The 13179-nt window shown below is 43.7% G+C and overlaps 1 non-coding gene across 1 annotated transcript; it reads right to left on the bottom strand.

Moving 5' to 3' along the window:
• Positions 1-10155: 10155 nt before the first annotated feature.
• On the bottom strand, positions 10156-10293 carry LOC114813036. Its single transcript, XR_003760647.1, has one exon. It is a non-coding gene; the product is annotated as a small nucleolar RNA SNORA7 (small nucleolar RNA).
• Between the last annotated feature and the right edge of the window lie 2886 nt (positions 10294-13179).

Below are 13179 nucleotides of genomic sequence, written 5' to 3'. Positions count from 1 at the left end.
GTAAACGGTAAGAGTTTAGTACAGTGTTCAGCAAACAGTAAGTGCTCAGCCAGTGACTGATTGAACTATTGTACCTTAGACGTAGTGTTTTTTTATGCTCAGGGTCTATGTTTTCTTTTACTGGCATTTGTTTTTCTGAAAACTGTGTCACTTTTGTAATTTTTGGATCTAATTTGAAATCCTTTTTCCATCTTTTGTAATCTTGCCTTGGACTAAAAAATGTTAGACTCAGTTTTAGAGTCCAGTTCATATGAAACACAGTTACCTGAACTTCCTGAGACAGACTCTGATATTCTTCTGTTTTTCTTGGTTCTGCCCCAGCTAATCAGTGAACCGAATTTATTGATTGCTTGCCATGGGCAGAGTATTGTACTAAGTCCTTGGGAGAGTAGTATATATTCGAGTTGGTAGGTATGTTCCCTGCCCACAAGAAGCATACAGTCTAGAGGGGCCTACCTCCATATAACATCCTATTCCTCAACTTAACAACCACTACTGGAGTTTTCAGTGAATTACCAAACAATTGTCCTGACTACAGTTTTGACATAATTTACAAATGGCAGATATTAATCGAAACATGTTGCCCTCCACACCTTTCCAAAGCTTGTCTTCAGACTATCTCCATCAGTCAATCAATCATATTTATTGAGCATCTACTGTGGGCAGAGCACTGAATAGATCCCGTGGCTAAGTACGATAGAATTGGAAGAAACAGTAGGGTCCCAAGGAGAATAGCTGTAAGAAAGGTCTGAGCCAGATCCCGTGGCTAAGTACGATAGAATTGGAAGAAAAAGTAGGGTCCCAAGGAGAATAGCTGTAAGAAAGGTCTCCGATAGAGATGCATGATAGTCACATTTGTTGAGTGGCCACTACCTTCGGAGCTTCAGAGTAAAACAGAGTTAGAAGTCATGACCCCGCCCTCAAGCGACTTACAGTCTAACTAGTAACTCAGAAACTCTTACCCTCTTAGCAGATGCTGTTTTCTCATTTTACACCTCCTCTTCATTGAGTCTATTTTTCTATTATTTTCTGTTGTATGCACCGACTGCACCTTCAGGCCTATTTAATTCAGAACCTTCACTGCTTTGGCTACACTGTAGATATAGGAGTCTTATCTGAGGTTATGTCTCCTCAGTGCACAAGTCTCTTTCATAATGCATTGACTGTAATCCACAGATAATCCAATCTCTCATCAGAGAATTCCCAAAGCACAAGCATTGCTCATTCTTTTCCATTCTGTGACATAACACTCTATCCTCCTTAGTTTTTGCACACATATGAGGAATCTGGACCTTTCCAACATCTCATTCTTTCTGATGTATAATATCCTTCAACTTTTGTCAATATGTCCTTTAATTCAATTCTTTTTTTATTTTCCTCAACTTTGAAATTGTTGTAAATCTCCAGGGCTTGCCTCTTGACATAGACAAGATAATGGAGGATTCTACGTTTCTCACTGAATCCCTTGTTTCAGATCTTCTGGCTCCTCATTGCTGGCCAAACCTTTGCCTGATTTTTTTTTCAAGTTTTATTAAAAATTGCCTAACTAGATGGGGTTGCAAACATCTCTTCAAAATTTTGTTTAATTAATTGGCACTTACTAGATGCCAAGCAGTGTCATAAGCACCGGTGTAACATAAGATTATCAGATCAGGCACAGATCCTGTCTGTTCTACACAGAGCTCACAATTTAAGAGGACGTGAGAGATAGGTGTTTTAAGGGAGACAGCCCACTTTCAGATGTGGAACTAGAACTTGACCTTTCCAAAAAAGTTGCACTGGCTGAAACATAAAAACTTTATGTGTGTGTTTGCCTGAGAAATTTCAGTGTGCAATTTCCTCTCTAGGGCTCACTCTCTCCTAATTTTCCCTAGTCACTATTTTTGACACAACATCTTGATCTCAGATTTCTGTAATTACAGATATACACAAACGACACCAACTCTAACTGATACTTTCAATTTCCCGAGTTTGAAGATGATGTTGTCAATGGTTAGACTCCATTCGCGTCCGGGCATGTCACTGAGAGAGCTGAAACATGTGCCATGCTGTCAGAAGGAAGAAGAGCCTCAAGCCAAGGTAGCTCCCCCTGATCCCATCTTCCTCGGTCAGTCAATCAATCAATCAATCAATGGTATTTAATGAGCAGTAACACTCATTCTTTCAGTTCCTTTAGATGGGGAATCACTCGTTGGCCCCATTCACATGGAACTCACACTCCAAATTAATCACTCCCATCTTTGACTAATGTGCTCTCTCACCGTTTTGCAAACACACCATCGCTGAAGGGCATGGGGAGGTTAGCAAAACCAGTTAGAGGAATGCATTAACAGTGACTGCCTGCCAAATTGCATTCTCTCTTCCTCCCCTCTTTCTGTACTCTTCTACTGCCCCTGCTCCCTCACCACAGGAGCCTTAGAGATCCTACCAAAAATACTCTGAAAATGCACTAAGTGCTCTACCTGGAATCAGTAAGATAGTCTTTCTTTAATACTCTCGTCAATATTAAAAAGAGTTCTATTTTCCCTTCAAAATTTAGAAAAAAAAGAGAAATCCTTAATGGAATCATTTACAGGGTTGATTCAGAGCAAATTTTTGTGACTCAATATGAATCCTGGAAAATGGGCATTTTATCAAAGCAGAATGTTGAAAAATGAATTCATAGCATCATTAAGAAAGCTTATATTCAGCCATCTGGGGACAATCAGTAAAATTCGTATCTATCTTTAAAACCCTTAAATAAGAGAAATGGAGGTTACAAACCCCCCAACCAAAATGAGTTATTATTACATTTTGAAACTTTGTATGTATAGAACATATTAACTATTTTCATTAGGAAAATAATTCCATTATCTGCATAGCACAAAATACCAATTAAGGACATTAGAGCAAATTTCAGAACATTATATCGATAGAAAAATAAATTTGAATTTAACCGCCTACAGTACTCTATTGAACTATAACGCAGCGGGTAATGCTGGAGGAAAATAATGTGAAAAGAGGAACGGTATTTATTTCAATCCTCAGAGGAAAGTCACAATATAGAATAGACATATTTTGCCACCATTAGGAAGACATCCCACAGTAAGAAAATTTTTGAAGCAATAAACAATTAATTTAAGCATGCTGAAAGGCATTTTTAAAAACCAAGAATTTGAGACCTGTTATAGTAATACATTTCTTATGACAAGTGTGTGTCTGTGTATATATACAGTCAATATAGTACTAAAATACTAAATATAATATTAAATACTAAATATATAAAATTTAAAATGCTAAATTTTGAATACTAAATAGATAAAATAATGTTTAAAAGAGGCAAAGCATTTATTTAAGTCCTCAGAGGAAAGTCACAATATAGACTATTAATATAGTCTATATTGCAAGTGTGTGCTTTTGTGTATGTATATGTATGTATATATATATAGTATAGCTAGTATATATAAACTAGCTGTGGCCTATGGTTTAAGGTGACACTACAAAATTTTTATGCATGCATTTGATTAGGGCTGAATCAATAATCAAGCAATGGTATTGAGTGCTTTCTATGTGCAGAGCACTGTACTAAACTCTTGGAAGAGTACAATAAAACAGAGTAAGCAGACATGTTCCTTGTCCAAAATGAGCTTACAAATGCACAACTAATTAGTCTTTGCATAAAGCATGCGAGAATGCCTTTCTTGACAATTTTACGACATTCAAATTTATTATCTGTAATACTTTGTCCTATTTGCAATTCTACCTCTCGCTTTCACCATCTTCAAAATAAACACTTCCCTTCATTATTCTGTATTTCCGAAGCATCTAATACAGTGTACCACATAAAGTGGGCATAAAAAATGCTGCTACTTACTACTACTGCAGTTTTCATTGATACCCGATGATGAATTTGGGGATTAATTATCCAAGTCCTGGATCTAATGATAATTGTGATATTTGCTAAACACTTACTATGTGTCAGAAACTGTTTTAAGCACTGGGGTAGATATAAGTTATTAAAATCAGTCACAATTCCTATCCCACATGAGATTCACAGCTTAGATAGGAGAGAGAACAGGTATTGAATCCCCATTTTAGAGATGAGAAAACTGAGGCACATTGAAGTTAAGTAACTTGCCCAAAGTCATACAGAAGGCAATTGGTAGAGCCAGGATTTGAACCTAGGGCAGGATTTGAACCTAGGTCTCTGACTCCCAGGTCCATTTTCTTTTTCTTTCCACTAGGCCACACTGCTGCTATCTTTCAATCATATTTCAATTTAATCATATTTATTGAGTGTTTACTATGTGCAGAGCACTGTATTAAACACTTGGGAGAGTAAAATATAACAATAAATAGACACATTCTCCGCCCACAACAAGCTTACAGCCTAGAGATTTTTACCACTCCTTTCTTGAACTCTGTTTAATATCACTGTCCAATCTGAGATACCTATTTTCTTCCTCGGAACCACTCTCGTATTCCACTTCCTTCTTCTTTTCGTCCATCTTCCTATCCTTCTGACCACCTTCCTGTCCTTATGGAGGAATATGGGAATGCTACTGGGTTCTAACTTTCCCTGGACTGTACGTCTCCATCACCATCCCCATCTGGCTCTTTGCCTCTACTAGAGTTTGCTCTTTGAGGACCAGGATCAGGTCTACTAGTTACAGTGTATTCTGCCGAAGGATTAGCTGAATGCAGACATGAATCAGGTGCCAATCCATCGATCAGTGGTATTTACTGAGCACTTACTGTGTGCAGAGCATGGTACCAGGCGACTGGGAGAGTGCAGTATAACTACATGACAGAGTTGGTAGACACGCTCCCTGCCCACAACGAGCTTACAGACTAGAAGGGAGACAGAAATTAATATAAATAAATAAATTACAGATAACAATCAATCATATTTACTGAGTGCTTACTATGTGCAGAGCACTATAGTTAGAGCTTGGGAGAGCACAATACAACAGAATTAGCAGACACGATCCCTGCCCATATCATGCTTACAGCCCAGAGGGTGAGGCATATGTTGATATGAATAAATAATTTATGATATATAATTTACAAATATGTACATAAATGCTGTGATGCTGAGGTAGGGGGAAATAAAGGGAACAAATCCAAGCACAAGGCTAATGCAGAAGGGAGTCGGAGAAGAGGAAATGAGGGCTTAGAAAGGGAAGGCCTCTTGGAGATGTCCCTTAAATAAGGTTCTGAAGATGGGTAGAGTAATTACATGTCAGATATGAAGAGGAAGGGAGTTCCAGAGCAGAGGCAGGAAGTGGGCAAGAGGTCAGCGGCAAGATAGACAAGATCAAAATACAGTGAGTAGGTTGCTTTTGTCTCCATTTCTATGTCCATGCTCTTTCCTCTGGCCTGAGACTCCCTCCCTTTTCAAATCCAATCATCCAGCCATTACTTCCATTGTTTAGTCCATTTACAAATATTTTAACATCTGTTGTGTCCCACATTAGGGAATAAGCTCCGTGTGGTTGGAGATTGTGACAGTTATCTCTTTTATTTATTTATATCAATGTCTGTCTCCCCCATCAGACTGCAAGCTCTTTGTGGGCAGGCTGCAAGCTCTTTTGTGTCTGCCATTTCTGTTGTATTGTATTCTCCTAATCTCTTAGAACACAGTATTCTGCATGTAGTAAATGTTCATTAAATTCCACTGATCGATTGATTTTGTATTTTCCAACTGCTTAGTAGATAATAGTATTCATTCATTCATTCAATAGTATTTATTGAGCGCTTACTATGTGCAGAGCACTGTACTAAGCGCTTGGGATGAACAAGTCGGCAACAGATAGAGACAGTCCCTGCCGTTTGACGGGCTTACAGTCTAATTGGGGGAGACGGACAGACAAGAACAATGGCACTAAACAGCGTCAAGGGGAAGAACATCTCGTAAAAACAATGGCAACTAAATAGAATCGAGGCGATGTACAATTCATTAACAAAATAAATAGGATAACGAAAATATATACAGTTGAGCGGACGAGTACAGTGCTGTGGGGATGGGAAGGGAGAGGTGGAGGAGCAGAGGGAAAAGGGGAAAATGAGGCTTTAGCTGCGGAGAGGTAAAGGGGGGATGGCAGAGGGAGTAGAGGGGGAAGAGGAGCTCAGTCTGGGAACGCCTCTTGGAGGAGGTGATTTTTAAGTAAGGTTTTGAAGAGGGAAAGAGAATCAGTTTGGCGGAGGTGAGGAGGGAGGGCGTTCCGGGACCGCGGGAGGACGTGACCCGGGGGTCGACGGCGGGATAGGCGAGACCGAGGGACGGCGAGGAGGTGGGCGGCAGAAGAGCGGAGCATGCGGGGTGGGCGGTAGAAAGAGAGAAGGGAGGAGAGGTAGGAAGGGGCAAGGTGATGGAGAGCCTTGAAGCCTAGAGTGAGGAGTTTTTGTTTGGAGCGGAGGTCGATAGGCAACCACTGGAGTTGTTTAAGAAGGGGAGTGACATGCCCAGATCGTTTCTGCAGGAAGATGAGCCGGGCAGCGGAGTGAAGAATAGACCGGAGCGGGGCGAGAGAGGAGGAAGGGAGGTCAGAGAGAAGGCCAACACGGTAGTCTAGCCGGGATATAACGAGAGCCCGTAATAGTAAGGTAGCCGTTTGGGTGGAGAGGAAAGGGCGGATCTTGGCGATATTGTAGAGGTGAAACCGGCAGGTCTTGGTAACGGATAGGATGTGTGGGGTGAACGAGAGGGACGAGTCAAGGATGACACCGAGATTGCGGGCCTGCGGGACGGGAAGGATGGTCGTGCCATCCACGGTGATAGAGAAGTCTGGGAGCGGACCGGGTTTGGGAGGGAAGATGAGGAGCTCAGTCTTGCTCATGTTGAGTTTTAGGTGGCGGGCCGACATCCAGGTGGAGACGTCCCGGAGGCGGGAGGAGATGCGAGCCTGAAAGGAGGGGGAGAGGACAGGGGTGGAGTTGTAGATCTGCATGTCATCTGCGTAGAGATGGTAGTCAAAGCCGTGAGAGCGGATGAGTTCACCGAGGGAGTGAGTGTAAATGGAGAACAGAAGAGGGCCAAGAACTGACCCTTGAGGAACTCCAACAGTTAAAGGATGGGAGAGGGAGGAGGCTCCAGCGTAGGAGACCGAGAATGATCGGCAGAGAGGTAAGAGGAGAACCAGGAGAGGACGGAGTCCGTGAAGCCAAGGTGAGATAAGGTATGGAGGAGGAGGGGATGGTCGACAGTGTCAAAGGCAGCAGAGAGGTCAAGGAGGATCAGAATGGAGTAGGAGCCATTGGATTTGGCAAGAAGGAGGTCACGGGTGACCTTAGAGAGAGCAGTCTCGGTAGAGTGGAGGGGACGGAAGCCAGATTGGAGGGGGTCTAGGAGAGAATGGGAGTTAAGGAATTCTAGGCATCGATTGTAGACGACTCGTTCTAGGATTTTGGAAAGGAAGGGTAGTAGGGAGATAGGACGATAACTGGAGGGGGAAGTGGGGTCAAGAGCGGGTTTTTTTAGGATGGGGGAGACGTGGGCATGTTTGAAGGCAGAGGGAAGGAGCCCTTGGAGATTGAGTGGTTAAAAATAGAAGTTAAGGAAGGGAGGAGGGCAGGGGCGATGGTTTTAAGAAGGTGAGAGGGAATGGGGTCCGAGGCGCAGGTGGAGGGGGTGGCACTTGCGAGGAGGGAGGAGATCTCCTCTGAGGATACTGCAGGGAAGGATGGGAAAGTAGGGGAGGGGGTTGTTGGGGGGGAGGGGAGAGGCAGAGGGGTGACTTTGGGGAGCTCAGACCTGATCGTGTTGATTTTCGTGAGGAAATAGGTGGCCAGATCATTAGGGGTGAGAGATGGGGGAGGGGGAGGAACAGGGGGCCTAAGGAGAGAGTTAAAGGTCCGGAACAATCGGCGGGGGTGACGGGCATGGGTGTCGATGAGGGAGGAGAAGAAGCTTTGCCTGGCGGAGGAGAGGGCAGAGTTAAGGCAGGAAAGGATAAATTTGAAGTGTGTGAGGTCGGCTTGGTGCTTGGACCTTCGCCAGCAGCGCTCAGCAGCTCGAGCATAGGAGCGTAGGAGGCTGACGGAGGAGGTGATCCGGGGCTGTGGGTTAGTGGAGCGAGAGCGGCGGAGGGAAAGGGGGGCGAGAGAGTTGAGATGAGTAGAGAGGGTGGAGTTGAGAGCGGAGACCCGCTCGTCGAGAGTGGGAAGAGAGGACAGGGCGGCAAGGTGAGGAGCGATGCTATTGGAAAGACGGATGGGATCGAGAGAGCGGAGGTCTCTGTGGGGCAGTAGCGAAGATTTGCAGGGGGAGGGAGTGTGAGAGATGAGGCAGGTGAGAAGGTTATGGTCCGAGAGAGGGATTTCAGAGTTGGTGAGTGAGGAGATAGTGCAGCGGTAGGAGATGACGAGATCGAGGGTGTGACCGAGTCGGTGAGTGGGCGCGGTATGGTGGAGGAGGAGGTCGGCAGAGTCGAGGAGGGATAGCAGGCGGGCGGCAGAGGAGTCGTCGGGTACATCCGTATGGATGCTGAAGTCTCCAAGGATCAGAGTGGGCAGAGAGAAGGAGAGAAGGAAGGTGAGAAAGGGGTCAAGGTGGTTGAAGAAGTCGGAGGTGGGACCGGGAGGGCGGTAGATGACGGCGACAAGTAACTGGAGTGGGTGGTAGAGGCGAATGATATGGGCTTCGAAGGAGGGGAAGGAGAGGGAGGGGGGAGGAGGGATAGTGCGGAAGCGGCATCGGGGCGAGAGGAGGAAGCCGACGCCTCCTCCCTTACCGGTGAGTCTGGGGGAGTGGGAGAAGGAGAGGCCTCCGCCGGAGAGAGCGGCGGCGGAGACCATGTCTTCGGGAGAGAGCCACGTTTCCGAAAGGGCGAGGAGGAGGAGAGAGCGGGAGAGGAAAAGGTCATGGATGAAAGGTAGCTTGCCTGTAACAGAGCGGGGGTTCCAGAGGCCACACTTGAAAGTAGCTGTGGGTGCAAGGGGAGGAGGGGGGGAAGGGCGGGGGGAGGGGAGGGTTTGGATGGGAAGGAGGTGGCGGGGCCCTGGACGAGGAGAGGGGGATGAGGGGTGGCGGTGGGACAAGAGGACTGGGATGGGGCATGGGTGGGGAAGAGAGAAGGGGGGAGGGGGTGAAGAGGGGGTTTGGTGGGGGGAAGAGTAGGGGGAGGGGGAATAGTAATAACAGTAATAATAATGTTGGTATTTTTTAAGCGCTTACTATGTGCAAAGCACTGTTCTAAGCACTGGGTTAGGAACAGGATAATCAGGTTGTCCCACGTGAGGCTCAGAGTCTTAATCCCCATTTTACAGGTGAGGTAACTGAGGTACAGAGAAGTGAAGTGACTTGCCCACAGTCACACAGCTGACAAGGGGCAGAGCCGGGATTCGAATCCATGACCTCTGAGTCCCAAGCCCAGGTGCTTTCCACTGAACCACGCTGCTTCTAGTAGAAGCTGCATAGTGCAGTGAATAGAGGTGCAATGGATAGAGCACGGTCCTGGGACTCAGAAGGTTATGACTTGTAATCCTGGCTCTGTCACTTATCTGCTGTGTGACCTTGGGCAAGTCACTTAACTTCTCAGTGCCTCGGTTCCCTCATCTGTAAAATGGGGATTAAGACTGTGAGTCCCACTTGGGACAACCTGATTACCTGGTACTTACCCCAGCACTTAGAATAGCGCTTGGCACATAGTAAGCACTTTACAAATACCATAATTATTATTACTATTATATATGCAGGTAATTTTTCCATGATCCTTGATTTCCTTACCCCTGCATACTCAAGAAGGCATAAAGTGCCCAGACTGTTCCAAATTAAGGATGATGGGGTGTAGAAAAAGGAAACTCTTATTGAAACTTGAAGGGGTTAGGTTAGAAACAAAGAAAAAGAGACTATTCTTTACTCTGCAGCTGGTAAAGCAAATAGCATAGAGTGTTGTCCAGGCCAATTGTATCAAGAGGTTCAAGAGCAATTTGCAGAAATGCATGGATTCTTGTCATGTCTTATATCATAGAGTCATCTTTGATCCATAGCAGCTCCAAGGACACACATTTCCCGGAATGCCCCACCTCCCTCTGCAATTGTTCTGTTTGTGTATCCAAAGGGTTTTCTTGGTAAAAATACAGAAGTGGTTTACCACTGCCTTCTTTCACACAATGAACAAGTCTCCACCCTCGACTCTCTCCCGTGCCTCTGCTGGTCAGCACGGGAGAGTTTTGACTTGTAGCAGATGGTCTTCCACTCTCTAGCCACTGCTCCAGCTAGGAATGGAATTGGTAGGCCTCTGCTTGACTATCCCTCCTGTATCTGAGACTGGTAGGGTACTGGAAACTCTCCAGCTGCAATCCTAATAATAACAGCTTAATAATGGACTAATATAGGGAAAGTTAGGGAGGTAGAAGGGGAAGCAAAGGATATTTAGGCTCTAACCCTCAGAATGATCCAGATCTAAGTGTTAACTATCACGTGGTTCCTTTTGCCAGCATCTGAGACAGAGTATTGAGCTGGATGGATCATTAATTTGACCCAATAGTTCCATTGGTTTTGTTCTTATTTCATTAATCACCCAGAATGATTGGGTGTTTGTTACTTTATAAAAGCACTTCAGGGAATGCCGTCTTTACAATCAATCAATCAATTTATTGAACACTTAATGTGTGCAGAGCTCTGTACTAAGTGCTTGAGAGAGTAATAATAATAATAATAATAGTATTTCTTAAGCACTTAAAATGTGCCAAGCACTGTTCTAAATGCTGGGATAGTTACAAGGTAATCAGGTTGTCCCATGTGGGGCTCACACTTTTAATCCCCTTTTTACAGATAAGGTAACTGAGATACAGAGAGGTTAAGTAACTTGCCCAAGGTCACACAGCCGACAAGTGGCGGAGGTGGGATTAGAACCCCATGACCTCTGACTCCCAAGCCCGGGCTCTTTCCACTGAGCCACACTGCTTCTCAATATCATATAATAAAATAGGTAGGCACATACCCTACCCACAACAAGCTTACAGTCTAGTGATGAGCTTACAGGCTTTGTGTTTCAAGATTTAATCACATTTACAGGTAAAAAATTATTCCTTATACCCAACTAAACTACCCCTTATTTCTTTGAAGCCTATTTCCTGGTTTGAGTTTCTGTGAATATGAAGAAAACTTATTGCCTGCTGATAATAATTTTTCATATACTTGAACGTGGTTTTTAAGTCATTCCTCAGCTTTATCCTTTTTAGAGGATGCAATTCAATTTCCTTTAACTTTCCCTCATAGGATGCATTTTCCATTTCTCTGAGAAGATTTTAAAGGAAAATAGAACTGAAGTCCTTGGTCTTAGAAGGTAGAAAATGTGGCTCATTAACAAGCCATAGAAGGAACAGTCTGTGAGCAGATTTCACTCTAGCTTTGTACGATGAGGAGGTGCTAGAAAGGTGGATTATTAAGTCAACAATCAAAATTAAGTTTATTTTAAACCTGACCATCTAAAAGAACCAGATTTTAAGAGTTAAACGGCCAGGTATTTTATAAAATTGGGGTTTCAGCTGACCACCCCCAAGGTCTACAGCCTAGATTCCAACAAATTCCATATTAAAGACACTCCATTTCCTCACTTTGAGATGAATTGTACATTTGGAAGGATAAATCCATATTTCTAAAGCCGTATTATTATTATTTTGGAAAACGCCGATCCAGTTTCCGATCCAGTTTTTAATGATGTCCTTTCAATTTTGGTTCTACTAGAATTACCTCAAAATGACCTCATGTTCCAGAGTGAAAGGAAAGGAACATCACTGGCTGCAAACTTTGCCTGTTGTGTCCCCTCCTCTTCCCTGCCCCTGTCCATTAAGATAATAAAAGTGTAATAGTAAATTGGTATTTGTTAAGCACATACTGTATGCCTAGCACTGTTCTAAGCACTGGGATAGATACCAGATAATTAAGAGTTAGTTTCTCTGTGCCTCAGTGACCTCCTCAGTAAAATGGGGGTTAAGACTGGGTGCTCCATACGGGCCATGGATTGTGACCAATCTGATTAGCTTGGATCTACCCCAGCACTTAAAACAGTGCTTGGAACATAGTAAGTATTCAGCAAATACCATAAAATAATTGGATATAGACCCATTCCCAATTGGGCCTCATAGTCTAAGGAGGAGGGAGTAAGATTTAATCCTTATTTTACTGATGAGGAAACTGAGGCACAGAGTAGTTAAGTGACTTATCCAAGGTCACACAGCAGACAAGTGTCAGAGCTAGAATTAGAAACCAGTTCCTCCAACTTTCAGGCCCATGTTCTTTCCACTAGGCCATGCTGCTCCCTTTAGGATGTTTGGTGTTTAAGATCCTCTAGGTCAATAGGAATCTCTTTCAGAGAGAAACTAGGTTGTTTTCTACTCCTTCTCATCTATTTTATCTCATTTTTTCTCATTTCCACTTTCTGTGGTAAAGTTTCAATCGTCACTAATGAGCTAGATCCTTTCAAATCTGTCAGGAAGAAAGCAATGTATTTACGTCATCATCATTTAGAAAACAACCACATAATAGCATGGCTGTCTCTTTCAGGTTTAACTTGGTTTTTGGTGAGATTTTAAAGGCTTCAAGATAAGACTGTGCCTGTCCCTTTCTGTTGCTATCTGTGGTCCATGCACTCAGGAGATATGAATACATATGACCATCTCCCTTAATTTTACTCTCCTTTAATCATTTTATCACTATAGTGTTACTGATATTTAATGCCAGTATTAGAGATGATACTGCAAATTTAATCTTAGCCTAAACACTTCTGCCACATCCCTGGGAAATGTTTGGTCATGCCAGAGTGATTAAATAATAACAATGATGGCATTTGTTAATTGCTTACTATGTGCAAAGCACTGTTCTAAGCGCTCGGGGATACAAGGTAATCAGGTTGTCCCACGGAGGGCTCACAGTCTTAATCTCCATTTTACAGATGAGATAACTGAGGCACAGAGAAGTTAACTGACTTGCCCAAAGTCACACAGCTGACAAGTGGCAGAGCCGGGATTAGATCCCACACCTCTGATTCCCAAGCCCATGCTCCCCTGCTTCGATTTAGCTTTAGATAATGACATCTACTTAGCATCTCAAAGAATATCGCTATTAGCAGAAGCTACTTTTTAAATAATAATAATGATAATGATGGTATTTGTTAAGGGCTTACTATGTGCCAAGCACTGTTCTAAATGCTGGGGTAGGAACAAGGTAGTCAGATTGTACTACATGGGGCTCAC

This window comes from Ornithorhynchus anatinus, chromosome 6 (assembly GCF_004115215.2).
Source record: "Ornithorhynchus anatinus isolate Pmale09 chromosome 6, mOrnAna1.pri.v4, whole genome shotgun sequence".
In the NCBI taxonomy this organism is placed as follows: domain Eukaryota; kingdom Metazoa; phylum Chordata; class Mammalia; order Monotremata; family Ornithorhynchidae; genus Ornithorhynchus; species Ornithorhynchus anatinus.
The sequence above is the reverse complement of the archived record's forward strand: the minus strand, read 5'-3'. Positions and strand labels throughout refer to the sequence as shown.